The sequence below is a fragment of the Nyctibius grandis genome, chromosome 4, assembly GCF_013368605.1.
Source record: "Nyctibius grandis isolate bNycGra1 chromosome 4, bNycGra1.pri, whole genome shotgun sequence".
Lineage (NCBI taxonomy): Eukaryota > Metazoa > Chordata > Aves > Nyctibiiformes > Nyctibiidae > Nyctibius > Nyctibius grandis.
The window spans coordinates 78015230-78039020 of NC_090661.1; the positions used below are offsets into that span (position 1 = coordinate 78015230).

The following is a 23791-nucleotide window of genomic DNA, read 5'->3' on the forward strand; positions in this document are numbered from 1 at the left end:
CCATTCGTCTTTCCAGAATAAAATAATTTCAAATATGAAGCAAAAACAGCAGTCAGTTTCATCAAAACCTGACTGTCTTAGAGAGCGAAGAAGTTTCTCCCAAGCCAAATACCATGTGCTGTATATGAATAAAGACAGCTTCTGCTACAGTATATGCCTACAGATTTCACAGTTGCATATTACTGCCAAAATCTCCATTTCTAGCAGCAAAAAACTTATGTTACCATTCTTTAGCCAAGCATCTGACATTTGAAATATATCATAAGCTGCTCATTTTGCTGGCAAACATTGCTTTCCTTCATATACCAAATTTTCATCTCTATCGAACCGATTTTATGAGTATCACAAACACCCAAAGGTGTCTGGGAAGTAAAAAAAAAAACCCACAAAAACCAAACCCACACCCATCTTCCCTTTTTCTTCCTTTATTGTCCTTGTCAAGTTAAGCTTTCATTCTTTTGCAATAATGCCCACAGAGAGAACAGAAAGATCATTAGGCCTAAAACTGTAACAGATTCATAGTTTGAGGGAGGAGTGATGGAGAAGTTGAGGGGAAGTGGAAATAAAAGTTCCTGGGTCACCCCAACATTCCTGTTCAATCAGGGTAAACCATCAGTAGAATAGTACCAAAGCAACTGGAAACTTTGTATTTATGTTACAAGCAATTCAAGAGGTCTCTTGCAAGAGAAGAGACTGTTCAGGTTATGAACTATCCAGTATAAGCACAAGCCTGCAACTGATGGTCCAGCCAGACAAGGCTGTATGTGGGAAGGCACCAAAGGAAGATCTGGTTTACATCACACAGCAGGGCAGTAAGTGACCATGAGTCACTGATGTACTCTGTCTGGCTTTTAAAGCCATCAGCACTGCATCAAAAATGTTTCAGACCACATGTTACAAAGCACTTCCCAATATAAATTTACCCAGCCAGTTCAAACCTGCACAGAATTTTCTAGACAAAATTTCTTTATAACACAAGACTTCCTGCAGGATCAAGTATGTTCTGTCCTGCAGCTGACAAGACGTTAGCACAGCTCTCTACTATAATGCCTGGGCTAATTGAACAGGAGTCTTCCCATGGTGTAAGCCCAAAAGGGATGAAGCAGGATGAACAATCCTGGCACCACCACCTGAGCTGTAAGTAGCACCCACTCCTCCCAACGCCCCAGGCAGCACCACATATTCTAGACCTTAACCATGCGTATACCAGACACAGTAGAAAAGAGACAAACTAAACTGGGAAACACGGTTTTGAAACATCAGTTAATTATTTTGGTTCATACTTTAAAATACTTGTTTTAGGGAAGAAAAATTCTGCTCGTTTTTGTTATTTTTTTTGAACAGGCAAATTATTGAAATATATAAGAAATTCACACACATCTTTGTACAGCTGAAGGATGGAGCAGGATGCACCCAGATGGGTCGTTCCCTAGCAGAAGAGAATAGTTATCACTTATAAGGAAACCAGGCAACAAACCAGGTTTTTTGCCATTTCTAACTTCAACAACATCCAAATCTCATTTGGGCCTTCCTTTGTTAGGTAATACAAGCAAAAGCAAAATACCAAAACCTGCCACCTACACTAATGCCCATATGTTACACTTTATCCCTCTCGGCCACTAATTATGGATTAGCACCACAAGCTCTTTCCAAAACTCCTTCCTGCAGAGTGTCGATTTGCACTCCCACTGCTCTGCAGCTGCCACTGCAAGTCACTCAAGCCAGAGCTCCTCCTAGTAGGCCTGCAAAGCTCCAGAACATAAGAATCCACCTCAACGCTCAGGGCAATTACTAACACACCAGGGGTAATGGTGGGCAGACATCTAGCCTCCAGAAGCATCCCTTCGACCCCTGGGAGTGGATGCAAAGAGTAGTCGAGCAATGTCATCAGGGTGGTGGAGCAGGGAAGAAGGAAGGAGGAGAGGCCCCAGCACAAGGGAACATGCCACTCCACATCGGACTTATTCCTCAGTAAGTAAACTCAGTTTTATAGTCAGAAGTAGGTCTGTACACCTCAACCGTGTTTACCACGAGGAGTACTGAAAACTCCAATGCATTAAGGACAACTGAGGCAGGCAGACCATAACTGCTGAAACTGGAGGAAAGCCAAGTGACCCAGAGTTAGCTCTGGGGTTTTAACTAGCGACAACAAACGGTCATTGCCATAGCTACACTACAAGGGGGAGACAATACCTTCAAGCCCTCCATACAGATACAGATGCCCTGAGGCAACCCCTTGCAGTCTTTTCATCACCTCTCCTGGCAACCCTATTCACTTAATTCACTTTGTGGGACCTGTGAAGTCTGCCCTCAGAAAAGGGCTGACCCAGAGAACTGAAAGGATAAGAAAATTCATAATCACAGCTCTTACTACCATTTTAACCCAGCTTCTCGTGCCTAGATACTCCAGATTTTTACTCTGCTGCTTAATATTTCTTAGACCTTGTATAGGAAGGAAGTGATTTAAGAAAAGTTAATTTCAGCTCTGAACTCCCCGCTTTTTGTGCGTTTAAAGATGTTTAAAACAATCTTTTTGGAGGTACAAAATAAGCATCCAGCTCTCTGAATTTCTTTTTTAAACACACTACTTAGTAAACAGATTTTAAACGTACAGATGTCCTAAAAAATGCACTGCTGGAATGGAAATTGTTTTTCTTCTCCAATAAAATTTTTGAGATTTAAATCTTCTCCATATCAGAATAACGAATTAAAACCTGTAACCTTCATGAAATGAAAATCAGAAAAATATCAAAGGTTTCATTAAAAAAACAAGAGAGCACAGGCTCATTGTTAACATAAAGTTAATTAAGTACTTAAAGGCCTTAAGCAGTGGTAAAGTCCTGATTTAAACTCAGAGACAGTTAAAGGCTTTGAAAACTGAGGACTCTGGAAGAACCTGTCATCCTCTCATAAGGTGCAATATAGCTTTGACAGACACTTCATTTTACTGGATGTAGTCACTGAATGAAAAATCCTAACCCCTAACTTATCTCAAAGGACTTGGGGGGCAGGAAAAAAAATCCAAAACTTGAAACAAACACCTTATTGAAACGGTCTGCGAGGGTTCAAGAGCTATGAACTTGATTTTTATACGGAAAGAGAAATACAAACAGGGTAAGACAAGTAAGTTATTACAGGCATGCTGCTTAACATACACAGTGTCACCCACTTGAAATGTTAGCTACCAGCAGTATCACCTTTCCTTTGGAGATGGTTCAGGTTGATACAAATGAGAGAGAAAAATGGGGAAATAATGAGGGAAATAAAAGTTCTTTCAAAAATCAGCACAAAAAATTATCATTCTAGATGTATTGATAAGAAATACAACTTCTGAAACAATCTGAACAGAGGTATGGTTGCTTTTACAATCAACAAAAAAATTGAAAATTATCTTTGCCCAAATTTATTTAGAGGAAATGGGTGAGGAAAACATAGCACTAAAGGCAGCAAACAAAACATAGCAAACTGTGGGCCACTGGCCAGCCTGATCTTTCGTTGCCTTGTCCCTGCCCTGCCTCTCCCCTCCTTTCAATCCCCCTTCAACATTTCCAGCTAGGAAGAGGTATATGCTTCCCCGTCCTCCACCTTTCCTGAACCTGCTCTAGTTCAACACATGGGCAAGAACTTCCTTTTGCTTTGGTTCTCAAATTTCACTATCACATCCAGCCTCTCCGCCCAAAGCTTTTCACCCTGAGGAATAGTCTGCATGACTGCATTTGATAATACAGACTCTGCTGCTTAAATACCATACACTTCAGTCAGTTAAAGCATGTTTTACAAAGGTATCATAAAGGAGTTTAGCAACATACATTTCCTAGGCATGCAAGTTGCTGCAGCAGCTGGAAAAGGACCCTGTTCAACATGGGGACAGTTTCCCTCTCCTCACGAGGATGGAAAGGAGTGCACAGAGACAAGGTGTTTGTGCTGGAGCCATTCCCAAACCATAGGTTTGGAGGGATGATCCGTCTGACATGCTGCAACTTGAGAAGCACATTCAGGGGAAGGAGGGGAGCAGCAGGTAGGGAAACCCCTCCAAATTTCCAGTGCCATGCATGAGGGACAAATAGATGCGTCCAGCCAGAGAGAAATGGCAGGGGGCTGTGCACAGCCTCTCAGCTGACCCCTATGAATTGAGCAGAGGCACTTCCCTGCTGCACATCACTGCATAAGACACGTGCTGGGAGGAAGGCAATAATAACTGATGCCCACGATCATGCAAAACAGCTTGCAAAGCTTGTGCTTCCCTCAGCCCCCAACCCAGAGAGTTTGAAGGCATTCAGAAACTGTACAAAAACTCGGCTGGAGCTATGAATCTTAATAGCAGCTTTCCTCCACACCTGCAGTTCAGCCAAGCCTCCCACGTCTCAGCGTGCCCCAAAATTCTGCGTTTCAAAGGAATTTTACACAGCCTTCACTTGTCTGAGAGAAAGCAGGTTCAGAGGCCACAAGGCAGCTTCTGCAGGCTCCTCCTCTCAGCATGTTACAGCTTCAGCAGCGGAGGCAATGCCTGCCTGCAACAGCCCAGGCAGCTGTATTATTTAGTCTGGCACCAAGGAGAAAAGCTATCATCCATTTTTAAGTTAGATTCAGGGAACCAGCTGGGGACCAGCGATTGCGATTTTTGAAGTGCAACAAGAGGAGTGTAACTCGCCTTTCCACCGGAACAAAGATTAGCGGCCTGGAGTCTGACACTCCTCCTGCATTAAAAGATAGGAGACAAAGCGATAGACAGGTAATTACATAGAAGGAGCCCCGGGGAAATGGTGAACTCCTTGAGAACCCTTTAGCTGGTCTGTATGTTTCTCCTTGTCTCTGCTTCAGCTGAAGGTCTCCAAGAAACATTTGCCCATTAGGTCATCAGCTTTATTGCAGAAGGTAGCCAGGCAGCTGGTAGTGGCTGTTCAATAAAGACTTAGCTTGCCTCTGCACCGTGGAGAATGAGATGGGGAATGAGAAAGAGAACATCCCAAGGCACATTACCTGTCTGCAGCTTATCCTCGATAAGTTAGTGTACTTAGTCAGTCTGAGGGGTCTGACAAATTAACTCTGACAAATCTCACTGGGGCAATTTAAGACATTATTGCATTGCACTGTCTTCCCAAATCCTTCACAAAGGTTAGCACCACAGAGCAAATCTGGCAGAAAAATTTATATCACACATTGGCCTCCCCCATTCAGAGCCTAGCAAGTTAGCATAAACCCCTTCTCAGAGCTGGTTTAAGTTAAGACATCAACTGTGAACTGGAATGGTTGAGGTCTAGACAGAAGATATTGCCTCCACTACAACGAGCATTAACATCTATCACCAAGACGGAACGGGAAATGGCATCTCAAAGTGCTGCAGCCAGTTTCTCAGCAAATACAAATCTAAACATTGAGTTTTGGTACTAAAATACATATGCAGTTTGTCTAGCAACTGACTTGAGTGTACTCATGCATCTCAGGATGCTCTATGAATCACAGCACTAATTTTTTGTACTTTATATGTCCTGACACATAAATTTAATGTCTTGAAGTGGAAAGATGGACATGGATTACATGTGGATCACATCACCAGCTAACTACAAAATTGAATTGCTTAGAAGTATTACAAAAAAGGCACTGCATTTGAACTCTTACCCACCACATTTTGCACTTCTGCCCAAAACTAAAAAGTCAGGAGAGGTGAAGAGTTGCCATCTGTTTCCAACTCTTCACAAAACACGCCATTCAGAGCTAGAGCTGGGGTTCCAGCTGGTTCCCATCTTATCTGCCAGTGGTACAATGAGCCATGAAACCGTGAAGGACCCCAGAGAAGACAATCAGCTTAAAAAAAACCACAAAAGCAAAAAAAAACCACCACAGAACAACTAAACAACCAAAAAAAAAAAAAAAATCTATATTTATCTGATTAGATGTACACATATGATAATAATAAAAGAAGCACTTTTTGAGACACGATTCCTCAACTTGGCTTCTCCAGACCTAACTCACTGTCTTTTCATCTAAGCTGATATTCAAAGATTTAGTTAATCAGCCTGCAATACAACAGTTACACAATTTTTTTCTCTGCAAGCATTTAAAATGTAACTCATCTTCTAGTTTTTCCCAAGGGATTGTATCCTGCACATAAGTAGAGCGAGAAGAGCACGAAGGTTCTGTTTGCATCACACGGTTAGAGAGGCAATCCACATTAACCAGAAGACTTGTCTAAACTCTATGTAGACAAGCTGCTTCTAACATCACCCTCCTTTCCAGAAGGAGCTGAGCAGGCAAGACACCTCGAAAAGCAGATAACAATTACCTCTTACCTTTCTGAAGAGGCCGCCGCCAATTAGCACATTCCTGGAGCTTCTAATTCAGGCAAGAAGAAAGGAGAGAGGAAGGAGGAAAAAAAAAAAAAGAAGGAGCAGGGAGCCGTTTTCTTCCTCAGCACAACAGTATTTCCTAAGGGGTGGGAAAAAAAGAAGAAAAAAAAGAAACAATTTTGAAGAGGCTACAGATTACAACTCCTCCTTGGAAGAACTACTGTGCCTCTCCTCCTCCAGTTCCAAAACACCAATTTGAGCTGTCCTGTATTTTCTCCTTCTATGGCCACCTTATCAAAATATGGAATATGAAGGTCAAGTCACCTACTACTAAGAAAAACAAAGATGGATTCATGTCAGAACAGGACAAAGTCCCATACTAGAATGAGATAAAGTCCCATTCAAAAAAATTCTTGAGCACTCATTCTATTAAGTAAATATGCTTCAGCCAAGCTTACACCCACTTCTGTAAAAATTCAAATGAGCCACATTTACTATCAAAATAGTTGGCAAAAGGCAAATTCCAACATGCATACTGAACATACAGGTATATACTGACATTCAAGTGCTTATGTACTCTTCCCTACAAGGATCATACCTAGAATTATGAGGTATATGCAAATAATCATAACTTCTATTTCTTTTTAAGACAACTATTCTTTTTCTTAAGACAATCTCTTTTCTTAAGACAACCTATTCCAGCTGTATTGAATCTTTCAGTAACAAAAGGAGAAAAAAAATATTAAGTATCAGAATGAAGGGAAAGGGAACCAAAAAGCCTTTTTGTGACTAAAGATACCATTTAGAAATCCAGCTTCAGTCCCATAAAACCATAATCCCTCACCCCAGACCATATCTCTCTCTCTGCCCTACTCCTAACATGAATTTAAAGAGACTTACAGCCACCCAGATTTAATGGGCCCCTCCCTACCTCCAGTACCTGCCTCTGATGAAAGGCAGGAAAATCAAGTGGAAAATTATTTTAAAGGGTGCATGTAAGACATTAACATATTTGAGGAAATGGCAATCAAAGTTTTCCATGGGGAATGAGCAAAGGGAAACACATCCAGTCTGTTCTCCATCACATTTTGTTGGCTTATATTCATACAGAAAACTCTACCCTTTTCTGTCCCATGGAAAATCTGAACACAAGTTCTCAAAATAAGGAAACAAGTCTATGCTACCTTACATTTCCCCACACACCTCTATCACCCCTCAAAAAGATAATTATCCCGTCTGCTAACAGCATCCAACTGCATATGGATCCTAGTGTCCCAAAAGAGATTTTATACAAGGGGCCCCAACAGATAGGAAACAACATAAAAGGCAGCACTCCCATCACAGCATCTCCCTCAAAGCCAACCACGTCTGTCCAATTCTAAACGGCCACAGTTCTTGCATTTCTCTAGGGGACAAAAGCTCTCTTCTTCTCTCCTCCTGTCAGCTAGACTTAAAGCTGCAAGAACAATTCTGTCCAGATTCCCCTCTAGATAGGCAATGATTTAAAGAATTCATGAAGTAACAGTGGCAGTGTAAATAAACAATGAAAAACTAAATAAAGATCACAGAAAAAGACACACAGAAAATGTGCACTAAGGAGAGAAAGAACAAGATCACTGATTCAAGACCTCTTCTTCCTTGTTGCATTCACCCATAAATAGGCCTAGCAATAACGTGACAATGTGAAAGAATGGATCCTTTCACAAAAACGTACCTGCTGAAAAACCTGCCTCCCCAATCTATTCCCTGAAGGCAAACCTTCCTACACTTCTTCAATGTTCTACATCCCTCAGTCACACTTCTGCTTTCTGTCAGATTTCAGCCCTCTTGGACTAATTCATGCAAAGCAACTTAAGCCAACACCTGGAGTACTCAAATTGTTACACTTTTTAAAAAGAGGGAAATTGTGCTATAGCCCTCATTGTGGGATGGGAGAAGAAATGACCCTCAGTGAATTGCACCTGACATGTACATCCCAAGGCTATGTGCTAATCAATACATACGGAGAAGCTCAACACAGACCAGGTTGCAAAATACAAGAAAAAAAAATTGTATACCCCTCTTAACCACACACTAGTTTTGTATCCCTAAATCAAATGCATTATTTGCTTTTCGTTTTCATTAAAACCAAAGGATGCTTTAGACAGCATTTTTCTCCCTGCTAAGAGAAACCCCCCACATATGTCAGGTGAAGTCTGCCTAAATTGATATGCATTGATTTCACATTTTCATCCTCTTACTGGTAGGAAAAATAATTTAAAGCAGATGTACAAGATTTGGAGGAAGTATATTTTTAATCAAACGTAAAATTAAGAGGTGGCAAAAAAGAAGGTTAAGTGCAAAAACTGAAGTTTATTAACAACATTCTCAGGGAGACAGAAATCTGTCATAAGTAGCACTTGGGGATGTAGCTTTGACTCAGCATCACTTGCCCCAAAGAAAGTGAGATTGCTCTGTTCTCAAATCCTCGGGCAAGAAAAAAAAAAAGAAATTAAATACTGCATTATCCAAGTCAAATTCTAAGTGGAGAAACCTAGCGAAACAATTTACGACACCAGAAGACTTGACTAAATTTCTGGCAGGGCCAGAGATAATTTGTAGAAGAAAAATGTCAAAATGTTTTGGGTATACAGCCACTACAGGAAGGAAACAAACACAAACTGGGAAACATTGTATCAAAACCCAACAAATCATTGACATCAACATTAGATAAATGAAGAGGCATATGTTAAGACAAACACCCTCAGATGGTGTGTGAGTCAATTTCTGCAGTGGATTTAGCTGAGTTGCTTTCCTGTATCAAGCTTAATAAAAATAATACTCGATTCCACCAGCTAAAGCTGAATTTTCATCATATCTCACACTATGCACACTGATTCTGGACAGTACCTGAGCATCTGGTCCTAGGGATTCTGAAATGTGATCTTGACTAAAAATTAATCCTTCTTTCTGGAGGAGCAGTGCCAGATTTATCCCTTCAGCTGCACAATGAAAATACAGTGTTTTTCCTAGGTGTTACCCAAATCTAACCCACTTCAAACAGTTAAACGCAAAGATTCTGTATGACATTTGCCAGGGCCTAATTCATAGTTTAATTGAACCAGAGACTTTTTAAGTTCAAAAAATGAAGAGTTTTGTGAAAGTAACACCCCTCTCTTCCAGTCTGCACCGCATGACTGGCAAAGAGCTTGCTCAGCTTATCCTGTCTGACCCCTACCAAGAGCCCCCATCAGCCCTTTGGGGAACTACTCTGTTAAATGGAGCCTCCATTAAACACAACCAACCTGGAAGATCGTCCAGCTTATTGGATTTTCTAGCTCTGTGATGTTTATTACTTCCATTACAACAAGAACTAGACAAAGGAATTAGATCAGAGCACTGCTGTATGTAATAGCCCCCTCCCCAAACCATGTTCACATGAGGCAAAGCAGGGTTTAAAAGCAGGGGGGGGAAGTACATCATCATCACCTCACACAATTTACAGGGGGGGGAAGTGTTCTCAAGGTTCTTCAACCTACATTTAACAAACAATACCTTTCTTCAGGCGAATTATATGCACATTCTGCGTGCACTAATAGAAATAAGTCAAATTTATATAAGTAAAAAATTATTTTCCTTTTTTTCCTGTTTATTTTTCAATCTCTTGATCTAGGAAATGTAATAAAATAACTTTTCCATAAATAACTACTGAGGGAAGAAGTAATCTCAACTTCTTATTGTAAAAAAACAAGCAATCACAGAATCATAGAATGGTTTGGGTTGGAAGGGACCTTAAAGATCATCTAGTTCCAACCCCCCTGCCACAGGCAGGGACACCTTCCACTACACCAGGTTGCTCAAAGCCCCATCCAACCTGGCCTTAAACACTGCCAGGGAGGGGGCACCCACAACTTCTCTGGGCAACCTGTTCCAGTGTCTCACTACCCTCACAGTAAATAATTTCTTCCTGATATCTAATCTAAATCTACCGTCTTTCAGTTTAAAACCATTCCCCCTCGTCCTATCACTACATGCCCTTGTAAAACGTCCCTCTCCATCTTTCTTGTAGGCTCCCTTCAGGTACTGAAAGGCAACCAAGTTAAGAAAAGAAGATAAAAATACCTACACTTAACTATCATGATAAAACAGAAAAAAAGAAAAAAAAAAAAAAGACCTTTTTCCAGATACATTCTTGTACAACTTGTTAAAAATGCTTCTTAGAACAGTACCCTCTCTCACATACCTTACTAAAATATATTAGTCTGTAGTCTCTCTGCCACTAATGACAGTGGCACCTTCCAGGTATTTTGGGCACTCTCCCTTAACTCTCAGGGCAGGACTCCTAAGCCCATGTGTTGAAGCCAGGAACCTCACACCTCCCCCTGCGGCAGGTTCTTTCTCCAATCTGTTTTCTAATATCTACAATTTGGACAGAGTCAGTATGAAATGAAACTTGCATATAACATGGTGCTTTACTTACAGCAACATAGAGAGAACAAGCTAGAAATTAACAAATTCACATTTAATTTAGTATGAATTAAAAGCATATCCCTATTATCCATGTATATATATGTGTGTGCAAGCGTATATGTGCGTGTATACTCGGAACAGGGTAAGCACTTCCACCGCAAACACCCGTACTGGAGGTATTTGTGAAGAAACAAGCTTCTTCAAACATAAATATTATTTTCCCAGAACTGTATCTGCACAAAGACAGGAAGCTCTTCTCAAGTATCTATTACAAATAGCCAAGAAAACGTTATCAAAATATTGTCGCAGAAGCACAGACAAAGGATAAAAAACATGGTAAGAGTGAATCAAAACACAGGTCTCCTAAATAAATTTTCCTTTGATTTGCCCAGGTCCTAGTGAACTCATGGGATCTACCCATCAATAGATGTCTAAATATAAAACTGCCCTTTACTTACTTAAAATATGGTTCCTAAACAAGAAGCATAGTTTTTATTAATTTGAATCACCTTTATTCAAATGCCAAATGTATTATATTTATCTATCTTTATTTAGAGCTGTTTACACAATTCTTTTCTGCAGCTTAAATGTTATACCTATCTGTATTTCCGCATCTGTTTTCTTTGGATCCTGAAAAAAGCTCTTCCCAAAATGACGTTTGTCCATGTGAAAATCTAAGTTTACAGAAGCACTATTCATATGCATGCATTTAGATAACTTGCTTATTAAAACGTACCAACCTATGCATAACATTGGCTTACCAGTCTAACTGCAATAAGCACTAATAATGAAAAAAAGATTTCATTTTCTCTTAACCATCAAAAAAGGTACATACCTAGCATATGTAAGATTTTATACCCCATGTTTTATATACATTTTTGGTCCTTGAGGATCAAACCCAGTGCACCCAAGCACAATGGAAGATGCTCATCACTTCAAAAATTTGGTCCCTTCCCAAGAAACAGGGGGGGAAATAATTTTTCAAAACATTTACTTCTCCTTTTAAGCTAGATCTAGAAGGAAGCAATTCTTTCTCTAAAAGCCATGCTCCTCAACCTTCTCCAAGTGACTTAGGTGATGGGATGCTGGTAAACCAGCTTAAATAACAGTGCTGTTGTGAGACTCGGGACCTAGGAAGCAAGGGACAGGAAAGTCAGGCTCATGACCATGTCCTGGGGAGCAGCATCCTCCCAAGGCTCTCTGCTGGGGCGGCAGCATGGGCTCCCGCACCCCACTGTTGGTGGGCCACGTGCTGACGTGAATACAGATACCTTCTCACCCACCTCGGCCACCGCTCTCTGCGGGGCAAGAGCGGGCACCCAGTTCTGCACAACAGCCCGAAGCATACGGAGGTGGGGAGAGGGCATGCAGAAACATTCGTTTTGCAAGATCTATCTCCATCTTACAAGCCTGATTTCATATTTTTCTGTCTTATTCTTAATTAAAAAGAGGATACACTTCATGTCAGAAATCTGTTCTTTTTTGAAGCCTGAATCATTTAGCCTATTAAACTGAAGCCTGTAATATGGGTGTTATTTCATAAAAACATACAGTAAATGCATTAAATTATTGATAGTCATTAAACAGGAAAAAAATTTAAACAGCTCTCAGCTTTCATCAATCATTAATGCAGTTTCCACTTGCGCATCTCGCTGGGTTGCTATCATATAGCACAGAGCAAGGAGTACAAATCCTGAAGGCATGAATTCATTTTCTCTTGACGCAGAGTAAAAATATTCTTGGCAGCAGGAGAAAGGCTAAAACATGAAGCAGCATGGTTGAAAGGAGGCTTCCGTCTTTTGCAGTAAACAGGTAGCAATACAAAGGAGCGGCAATTTTAGGGACCGAGGCCCATCCACTTCCTCTCATCTCCTGTAAGGGCCAGTAAAAACACCGTCAATCACCTCCAACACCTGGCAGCTTAAAGCAGTTACGGCCACCCCGACAGCATTTACAAATTTGATCTCTATTTGAAATATGTGTTAATTCAATCGCATATAGGGGCAAAAAGGAGCACTGAGGTCAATAGTAAAGCATCCAGCAACTTCAGTGAGACAAAGATTTCACCCCAAGCTGCTCGTCATCTAGTGAGCCAGTAAAACAGATAATGTGCAGAAAAACCCAACTGTCACCAAACTGACAGCCTCAGCTCAGAAAAATGACGGAGACTGAGACAGTCTCTTGAAGCTATTGTGAACATTTACTGGGGCAAGTTATGACTAGACCTAATGTTTTTATCAGCCCTGAATGAGTCTCGTCAATATGGGGAATCTGGAGACAGATGCCAATTGGTGGCACCCTGCCTGGCTGTGATATGCTGGGTACCACTGAAGAGAAGTAAAATCCCATTTTTTTTGTCCATTTTACGCACAGACTAAAGACCCATCTTACAAAGCCATGCTCTCAACTTTCATCCCCTGCAATTTTATTGAAATTCACTGGTTTAAAATGCAGCAAAGAGGGAACACAATCTTCAGTGACAAGCCAGGTATGACTGCAGCATGCAAGGACCTAGCTGACCAACCTCTAAAGCAGCTACTGCAAGTGAACCATAGCCATAAAAACACCAACGTGAAACACAGAGATACACCAGCTCTGTGAAACCTTAAGCCTGCAGCAGCCCTGCTACTAGAACCCAAATTAATTTGTTTTAAACTACCGTGCGTCTATATAAATGAGCTGTAATAATAGCCACAGAGCACGGCGCAGACACATCCAAAGCTAAACACGATGCCAAGGATTGCTCGAGAGATGCGTGCCCACACCCAGAGCCCACTTAGAAAGCACTAGCAGGAGAAACTCCTCAACCAAAGCGTTCCACTCCCCATGATGGCATAAATTCCTTCAAAGGACGTTTCTGTTCATGCAGAAAAAAACTGAATGTTAAAGATTTAGAAAAAAAGTACAGAAAGAATCTTTGTCTGCTTCCAAAATCTAAGTCCTATGGAGGTTGTTTTTTTTTCCTGAAAATGATTCAAGAATGCACTGAGCCAAGCAACTAGATAATGCCAAATGTTGATACCAAAGTAGCCAGGAAAAGTTGCTGTCACCGGAAAACATTTTCTAGCCTGATTGTTTACAGACAACTATGTTATAAAATACAAAGATACTTCTTTCCAACCATCATTAGTGCAAATCTACATCATGTAAAAAAAAATAATAATTCATTCAAGAACATGCTTATGTCTCATTATACTGAGTCCCAAGGAAGGTAATACAGTATCTAAAGTAATAATACAAAAACTATTACATAACTGAATTGATTTCATGATACATCAACAAACTAATTCACAATCAATTTCAGTATAATATTAATCCTCCTCTATATACAGAACCGTAAGATTAATAGCCTGTATTATTAATGTAACACACAACCACTACTGGCTTTCTCACTGGTCCAGAAACCAGCATCAGCCCCAGAGAGAAGATGCTCGCCTGTCCTTCAGGCCATCAGCAGCCTACCGCTGTGCTAACTAACTGCGAAGACACAGGGAATGGAAACCAGGGCACTGACGTGAGGCGCCTGGACCAGCTCCACGGCTGCCTGCACAGAGCCTCTACCGCAGCTGAGCAAACCACAGGCGGAGCAGCCAACAGCACGGGGGCTGACATCCCCTCCTCACCACCATCAGCCTCTGAGGTGAGATAAGGAAAAGGGTCTCCTTTGGTTTGTGCTCTTCGTTCCTCAAGATACATGTATGGAAAGTTCATGGAGTTCTGACACTGGTTTTAAGCACCTGCAGAATGTGTTGGAAATTATTTTTTTTTGTCCAAAAGTATTGATTACTTGCAACGCATCCTTCTTGCCAAGCCTTTTTTTAAAAAAAGTACTTAATCTGTTTTTAGGGATTTTTTGGGGTTTTTTTTGTTGTTTTGTTTTGTTTTGTTTTTTTTTAAACCACTCAAGTTCACATCTCTTCCCCACCCCCACAGAGAACACGCATTTCAAGGAGCTACAACTGCTATTAAACTTTGCCTAGCCTGTAAAGCATGTTAGCTTTCCAACAAATTATCTAGAATTTTTATTTTGACACCACAATCTGGATCTCTAGCTAAAAGATGCAGTGGGAGTGTACAAGTCCCTAGGATTTCCCAAGGCTTGTATGACAAGATATAAGCAAAGGCTGCAAAACAAACTTTCTCAGATCCCCAAAGGTAAGTCTCCTGACACCTGCAGCTAAGTCTAATGGAAAGCAACTCTGAACTAATAGTTAAAGCCTTTCAAATTCTCATCAAGTGTTTCTAAGTGCTATGTTATCAGAGAAGAGAGGTGCATCTCCTAGTATAGTATTGCACGCTTAACTGAATTATCCCAGATCCACACTTGAGGCTTAACTATTTGACTTTCATTAGTTTCAGAGACAGTACCTTTCTGTATTGGATGTTTGGGTCTTATGTGGCAATATCTGTGCATACACACCACCCACTCCCCTTTCTTTTTATAAACTGATTCTGTGATAAAAGTCGCTCAAAATAACAAAGCCAAACAACTGTCAAACCAACACTAATATGAGCTTTCAAACAGGTTTCCATTTCATAAATCATTTTGGTGATCTAGTTTTGCACCACCCCAGGGAAAGTTACATGCATAACAGCAAAAATTCATTAGCAATATACAGAGATCATTTGGCAACAATATCGCTACTAGTAAAGACTTGTGCAGTGGCACTACGATTTCAATGCATTGCATATGCAGTACAGAAGAGCTGTTTAAAACCAGTGGATTAGCTCTAGGTTTGCTACATCAGCAAAAGACAACCTGTTCTGCTTCCGGTGCTCGGTCATCCAGTTCCCCCTGAACCAGCGCGTGGTGGGTGCGAGGAAGAGAATAGAGCATTAGCCGTGGGTACTAACTTGCTTCTTTTGCTACGAAAGTAATTCCAATCACTTTCAGAATATTTGCTAATGATTCCATGGGTCTAGCAAGTTCAGAGAACTCAAAACCAGAAGACTTCCATCTATTTGTTGAAACTTGTTCACGCACCATGTTCAAAGACAGTGCTAGAAACAGCATTATTATTTTCTACACTACACGTGTTTTTAGGTATTTATTATATTAATGCTTCATATTATTTTGTAACAATAATCTACATTTTAACTACTTCTGATATTTTCTTTGCATCTTAAAAAAAAATTATTTCTCTTGTTCTGTTCACCCATTCTGATGTTTCTTTCCTTTGTGACAGGCTTCTACTATCAGTGGTCAATGGCTGAGACTGAATATTAGTCTCCCAGAGAAGGGTCCATAAATCCATGGGCCCTGATAGGATGCACCCACGGGTGCTGAGGGAGCTGGCGGAAGTCATTGCTAGGCCACTCTCCATCATCTTTGCTAAGTCGTGGGCAACGGGAGAGGTGCCTGAGGACTGGAGGAAAGCGAATGTCACTCCAGTGTTCAAAAAGGGTAAGAAGGAGGACCCGGGTAACTATAGACCGGTCAGCCTCACCTCCATCCCTGGAAAGGTGATGGAACAACTTGTCCTTGGTGCTGTCTCTAGACACATCAAGGATAGGGGGATCATTAGGGGCACTCAGCATGGCTTCACCAAGGGGAAGTCATGCGCAACCAACTTGATAGCCTTTTATGAGTACGTAACCTGGTGGATAGATGATGGTAAAGCTGTGGATGTGGTCTATCTCGATTTCAGTAAAGCGTTTGACACGGTCTCCCACAGCATCCTCGCAGCTAAACTGAGGAAGTGTGGTCTGGATGATCGGGTAGTGAGGTGGATTGTGAACTGGCTGAAGGAAAGAAGCCAGAGAGTGGTGGTCAATTGGACAGAGTCCAGTTGGAGGCCTGTGTCTAGCGGAGTCCCTCAAGGGTCGGTACTGGGACCAGTACTAGTCAATATATTCATTAATGACTTGGATGAGGGAATAGAGTGCACTGTCAGCAAGTTCGCTGATGACACAAAGCTGTGAGGAGTGGCTGACGCGCCGGAAGGCTGCGCAGCCATTCAGAGAGACCTGGACAGGCTGGAGAGTTGGGCGGGGAGAAATTTAATGAGATATAACAAGGCCAAGTGTAGAGTCCTGCATCTGGGCAAGAACAACCCCATGTACCAGTATAAGTTGGGGGCAGACCTGTTGGAGACCAGCATAGGGGAAAGGGGACCTGGGGGTCCTAGTGGACAACAGGATGACCATGAGCCAGCAGTGTGCCCTTGTGGCCAAGAAGGCCAATGGCATCCTGGGGTGTATCAGAAGGGGTGTGGTTAGCAGGTCGAGAGAGGTTCTCCTCCCCCTCTACTCTGCCCTGGTGAGGCCGCATCTGGAGTATTGTGTCCAGTTCTGGGCCCCTCAGTTCAAGAAGGACAGGGAACTGCTAGAGAGAGTCCAGCGCAGAGCCACGAAGATGATGAAGGGAGTGGAACATCTCCCTTATGAGGAGAGGCTGAGGGAGCTGGGTCTCTTTAGCTTAGAGAAGAGGAGACTGAGGGGGGACCTCATTAATGTTTACAAATATGTAAAGGGCAAGTGTCATGAGGATGGAGCCAGGCTCTTCTCAGTGACATCCCTTGACAGGACAAGGGACAATGGGTGCAAGCTGGAACACAGGAGGTTCCACTTAAATATGAGAAAAAACTTCTTTACGGTGAGGGTGACCGAACACTGGAACAGGCTGCCCAGAGAGGTTGTGGAGTCTCCTTCTCTGGAGACATTCAAAACCCGCCTGGACGCGTTCCTGTGTGATATGGTCTAGGCAATCCTGCTCCGGCAGGGGGATTGGACTAGATGATCTTTCGAGGTCCCTTCCAATCCCTAACATTCTGTGATTCTGTGAGAACGAAAAATCAGTGAAGCATCATCTGGGCGTGTGTATATATTTGGCTGTATTTCCCACCTCTAGCACATTTGCTTCTCCTGTAGCTCCAATGGTCACAAACAGCTCTTAATCAATACTTTTTGTCTGGAAATTCACACAAGAGCTAATTTCTCATTACAGGAAATTCAGCCTCAGGAATTTTATCAGAAACCAAAGCAGAGGGCAAACTGACTGTCTCCAAAGGACCCTTTACAAGGATCACCTCCTGAATGAAACTCTTATTAATAAATGACAATTCTGCTATTCCTAATGCAAAAGTATAGCTGCACTATGTGGATGCCCAATACAATATGGTGCAATTCATGACTTACAGTATACACTGCCCCCTTCCAAGTTCAGAGGCTTTTCCACAGCTCCTATTTCCCATGTGAATTATTTCCTCCTCTAATCAAAGAACATGAAATACTTTAAAATAGAATAGGAATAAGCTGAGTGAGAAGCATGTAGTAACTGGTTATCTGAACTTATAAACTAAAACAAGTATTTTCACAATAATTACAGCTAAAGCTAGTGTAAAATACAGAACTAGGATTCCAGTGAGACTTTAGCTGAGCTTTTTCTGTGAACAGTAACCAAAAATGCAGTAGTAGAGAGAGGAAATTCAGGATCAAGGACAGAAACAGGTAACCAACAGAGCAGTCAGACCCCAAAGTGCTAACAGGTAACAAACTATCTTTCAGCCAGAGGCTCTAAGTCTGTAAATAGCACCACAGCAGGAACCGCTTGACTTCCCTGGGCTTTGTACAAGACAATTAGCAGAAACAAGGCTTATGTGGCTGATCCTGCATTTCGCATTTGGTTCATCCTTACTTTCACATGTTGGCAGTCATCTCTTACAAATATCAGCTGGAGTTTATACTCTAAGTATTCCAATTAACACAGGAGAGCACAATTGCATTTCTCTGAAACTTGCACACAAAATCCCTGGCTATTTTCTATGGTATCACCTGTTCCCTGCTCCCCCAGACAGCATCCTGACGTACCTGTCATGCACCCCACACTACTGCAAAGGTCTCGAGCAGGTGGGGCAGGGACAGTTGATGGCTTTGTCACCAACATCTCAGAGACCACTTTAGAATACAAAATTTAAAAGCTGCATTAGCTACGGGTGCTCTGTTTATGCTGTCTGTACGTCAGGAGTTGAATCAGGGGTAGAAAGTTTTTAGACAGAAAGATGTGATTTAGAAGGCCAAATCTCACTGTGTCTAAATCATTTAGATATATCAAAAAGCTACTCCTGGCCTTCTGTTATTATTCTGTTAGATGTAACTACAAACTATTACCCTAAAATTTATGCACAAATATCATTTGTCAATAGTACTTTAAGAAGAAGAAAAAAGGTGCAATTTTTACCAGTTGGACTGAGAAAATTTCCCATCATGCTGTGGCACGTATGCAAAGCTGCTCAGCAGCTTGTTCCATGACAATGAATTTGCAAAGGAAGAACTGAGGGGATTATTTGATTCAGCATCTACTCAAGTGGCCAATTCCTTCAGCAATCAATACTAATCAACAAGCTAAAGCCTTGTAAGAAAAATCAGACAGCATTTGAATCCTTCCTGCCGCAGCAAGCAGGGCTCTCCGACCTGTGAGTCCTCTCTCATGCGTCTTTAAGAAGCAGAAAGTATACAAATCTGTTTTCCCCTCTGTTACATGGTCACTCCAAATCCCATTGCAATTACTAAGTAATTCTTGGCATAGCTGTATGAGTGACCAAGCCTGCATTCAAAGAGAATAAATTGGCAGGCAAGCTGTGTTGACTAGGTGGAGGCGGAGAGCTGGGAACACAGTGTTTCCAGGAGTGCCACACACTTCGATGATAGGGTACAAACGGGACAATGCAATGATCCGGTAGAACAGAAAGGCTTATCTGTGATTGTCCGGGGACAGCTCGTTTGGATAACAGGAAGCATGATGACTTCAGGCTGTATGAAAAGCCAGATTCAGAAGGAAGAGTACTAGGGTTTGGGATTCCTAGAAAAAAGCTGAAGGAAAAGGGTGCTCTGTAAACGTGGACTGTTCTGCAGCGGTAAATCTGGCAATGAGGATCAGTTGGGCAAATGTGAAACAAAAATACCAGCTTTCACAGAAATTCACCTTCAGGCCCGGCAAAGTTTGACACACCGACAAAACCAGGATTTTGTATTTTAAATAAGCTTAAGAGCAATTCAGACATATATTTAAGCTACTGTGAAAAACATATGACCAGACGTTAAATCCTCTGTGCTGAGCCACTGCTAATCTGCTAGCACACCCGATGCTCAGCTCTGTGCCCTACTCTTCATCCAACAAAACAGAGAAATTCCCAGCAGACAGGTCATTTCTTCCACAGCCCTTTTAAGTCTGTAGACAAGTGAAAATAAACGTGTATACGTTTTTAGATATACCCATGTTTTTAAAAGTTTAATGTATAGCTATACTTTGTACCTATTTACATGCACTTTCCATATACGCTCACGCTTCTTTACGCAGAATAAAAGCTCAACATTTCAGAAACGACCAAGTTACAGTTTAGTTACAGTTTTTGTACTAGGCAATGATGATTAAAACCTGAATATTTCATAGTGGTGAATCACACTGCCAAGTCTCTAGGGATCAGAGCAATTTGAATTGGCATAAACGAATGTTTCCCAATCTTCTGCTGCTTCTGTAATGAGTTATGTCCCAGCCCTGCCAATCACTTCTCGGAAGGCAGACCCACTCTCCAGCTTTTTAGCTATATTCACTGCTCATGAGGGCTGGGAAGGCTGTGCTTGCTTCCACATGTGCAACTGCTTCTGTCTCACAACAGCAGCCCAACTGCACTTTGGACCTTTCGCCAAAGCCATCCATGTGCTTCCTCAGCACTTTCCTGACCCAGGTCTGCACGGAGCCAAGGATGGGAGAAGCCTTGATTTGACAGAGCCCATTCTCCCATCAGCTTTTATCTTCCCAAATCACCAAATAAAATAATTTTTACATCAGCAACGATAGCAAAAGAATGCAAACAAAGCAGTTTCAATCCTTGTACCCACATTTAAACTGGCTGCCCTCTAGACCCAGACTGGAGCCTTTTCACACCAGCAACTCTATGAGCAAGTCTCTGGAAGCCTTCTGATCTCAAACGTTAGTTAACACATTCCCCCTTTGATACAAGTTTAACGTCAAGAGAAGAGAGGAAACAAGCTGCTACGCACAGATTGGAGCTGATGAGCAGTAGGTAATAACTGGAGCTGTGTCAAATCACAGTTACAACTTTTTTTTTTTTGAAGCTACACTGAAGTTTCACACACTGACGTTTCCTTTTGAGCTTACTGTGCAAATACCTGAACTTCAACCAAAACTCTGCCAAAAAAGCACTTGCAGGGACTTGCCTGAATGGCACAAGAACCTTCTGGCAAATGTGGGCATAGCTTTGCTTGGAGAGTTCAAACAAGTACAGCTGCAGATAACTAAAAGGAATAGGAAGTTAAAGTGTAGACTACTAAACTCAGAATTTTTTCTTCCAAAAATTGACATGACATTGCCAATCTGCTGTATAGCGATGTACTAATTCTACAGTTAATGAAGGCATTAGAAATGTTTTTTCTACATGACCTAACAGAGCCAAGACAAATTTTGCTGATACCTAGCTTTGACTTTTTTTTTTTTTTAAAGTCTCCCACAGGTCCTCAGCCTCTAGTTCTAGCAGAACATTTTTACTTCTACCTTAAGTGACCTTATTTAGAAGAGTATTAAAATTGCTGACAAGACACACTACTTCTAGCTGGCATCATCACTCCTGTTACCACCAGTGGATTTACATTATCAGATTGCTGTTATTTTTTTGTGTTTCAGCTTTGTATCTGGCCATTTCTTAAGTACTCCTAGCACAAAATGCAAGGTTTAAAGATTCTAGGCCAAAGATCCCAAGCAGTCATGAAAAACACAGAAACATATTGATTTAATAAGATGTAACAGGTGTCATCGCATTATGAAGACAGTGATTCTGAGCGTACGCACACCCCAGTATGTTGGCTCCATCAGTTGCAATTAAAAAAAGTCTTTTCACTCATTCTACTACTACCAACGTCAGTCTCTAAAATCGTTGTATCAAGTAAAGGTGTTACCAGCAATTTAAGTTTTGTTCATGTATACAGAAACAAGAGAAAGGGGAACTTGCAATGGAAATTACTAGAGGTAATAACCTAGTAATAGAAAGTCAACGGCATTTTTCCTTTATGTCAGCTCCCAGCACCCCAAATGCTAACAGCTGTTCGTTAGTCCATCAGTCTTGAAGCCTCCTAAGCTACCTCTACTCCTTGTGATTCCAGCTGTGCAAACAGAGAATAAGCATTGGTATCTCTCTGAAGGATTCACTCCTCTACAACTGTTTTCAAACCCCTAGAAGCAGTGGTCTTTCTCCAGCTCTTTTTATTACTAATAGTATTTTAAAGTCAAGTACAGGATAGACTATTTCCTTGATCAAATTTTCACAAGTTGAAACTTCAGCAACACCCTGGGAGAAAGTCTGAAACACCTAAATAAATCAAAACCACACAGAACTTGTGTCCAACACAGCTCTGTTGTCTGTTTCCCAACAGCTTCTATCCAACAAATTACAACCAATTAAGTCTTTTGCAAGGGGAGTTTTTGTTTACAGCAATGCTGAAGTAAAAAAAAGAGCTAAGAGGCATTACTCCAAATGTATTAAAATAATTAGTCCATCCACAAACACCACTGGAAATTGCCTTGGGTTTCTCCAAAGGACTTTAGTTTTGTTATTGTATGTAATTATAGTCATCAAGAGTTCCTAACCAGGTTCTGCAAACATTAGGTTGGTTAAAATAAAGAAGATGTAAGGAACTGTATTCTTTCTTACAACTCCTAGGTCCTTCCTTTCCATTTCATGCTCAAAATACAAAAGTCGATTTTGCAGTCCTACTTTTTAAAAAAAAATTGAAAAAAAAAAAAATCAGTAGATCAGCTGTTTATTCTAAGATGTTTCCAACCTAAAAGCCTCACAAATGCTAAAGAAAAACCAAGTTCACAACTCTTATCAGCATCTTACTGAAAGAATGCTAAAGCCAAAGCACAGCTTCTATATGGAAGCTCAAATTCATAGCCACACATCCAGAAAGGTGAGCAAAGCTTTGCTCTCCAGCCAGAAGGTAACTGGACTAGCAATCCTAAAAAACTGATTTCAGAATATACAATACTGAAAATGTAAGCCTAGTAATAAGTAAGTACTTGGAACCTTTATCATGCTTTCCCAATTCTGGTATCTCCTCACCATTAATCTAAAGGATTTTGCCTTCAAATGATGACGACTTCACGTTCCTGAGAAAAACTTTTAATTAAAGCATAGTTTAACACCTGATGATTTAAACAAGCTTTATTTTTCTTGCAAGGAAACTCTGTTGACATTGTTGAATACACAGGCCCTTAAATTTACACATCAGATCACAAGCAAAACCCCTGCTGTACTAGAGTCAATCACATTTTTGGCACTGACTTCACTAGAACCCATATTGTAAGTGTTGGCTGCATCAGATTGATAGTTTTCAGAGCCTCTATGTTTTTTTTTCTTATATCATTCTTTTAAAGCACAAGTAAGATGCCCTGACATTCATAGCTTTAAGAGAAAACACAAACTGTTCATTTTAACACAGTGAAAATGTTAATCCAATGGTCAAATCAGAAAATACTCTTTGAAAAGTCTCATCATGATTACCTGTGAATTACCATTGATGAAAGCAGGTCACATCACAATATTATAAAGGTCTTAATTCACAGTATTCCACAACCTATCAAGCGACTGCATCTCTCTTGAAGAGATTTCAGTTGAAAGAGAGGCACAGGAAAGAAGCAGAGACCTAATCATCACGACTTGCTATAGGCACCCCAGAAGTCAGCAGCAGAACCAAGCACATACCTTATTGTCCTGCCTACACCCCTGCCTTCATACTGCACTCAGCTGTGCAATGTCAACAGCATAATACATATTAATGGCTCTGTCAGAAACCAGTGCTACACACTCTCCCAGACAGAACGTAATGATCTCTTGGATGTAAATACTGCATTTTGATGCACATAACCCATGATTCGGGTAACCGCCACTGCTTTTCACATTTTCCTGAAAGCAGATTCTCAGATAACCATAACTGAATCAGGGCTAGGGAGAAGGTTAGAAAACAGTAGCAGCACTTCTTGCAGAAGCAAAAAGGGTGCTCTGGGATAAAACTCCTTTTGCATTACCTGCCTGTTTCCA

General features: G+C 41.2%; 1 protein-coding gene across 6 annotated transcripts in view; it reads right to left on the minus strand.

The window, feature by feature from the left end:
* Window positions 1–23791, minus strand: part of ZMIZ1 (zinc finger MIZ-type containing 1) — a 367249-nt gene that overhangs the window by 308864 nt on the left and 34594 nt on the right. For all 6 annotated transcript variants that reach the window (XM_068399476.1, XM_068399478.1, XM_068399482.1 and 3 more), the window contains one exon: window positions 6291–6426. The gene's annotated coding sequence lies outside the window, so the exon portion shown is untranslated. The remainder of the gene's footprint in view (window positions 1–6290; window positions 6427–23791) is intronic.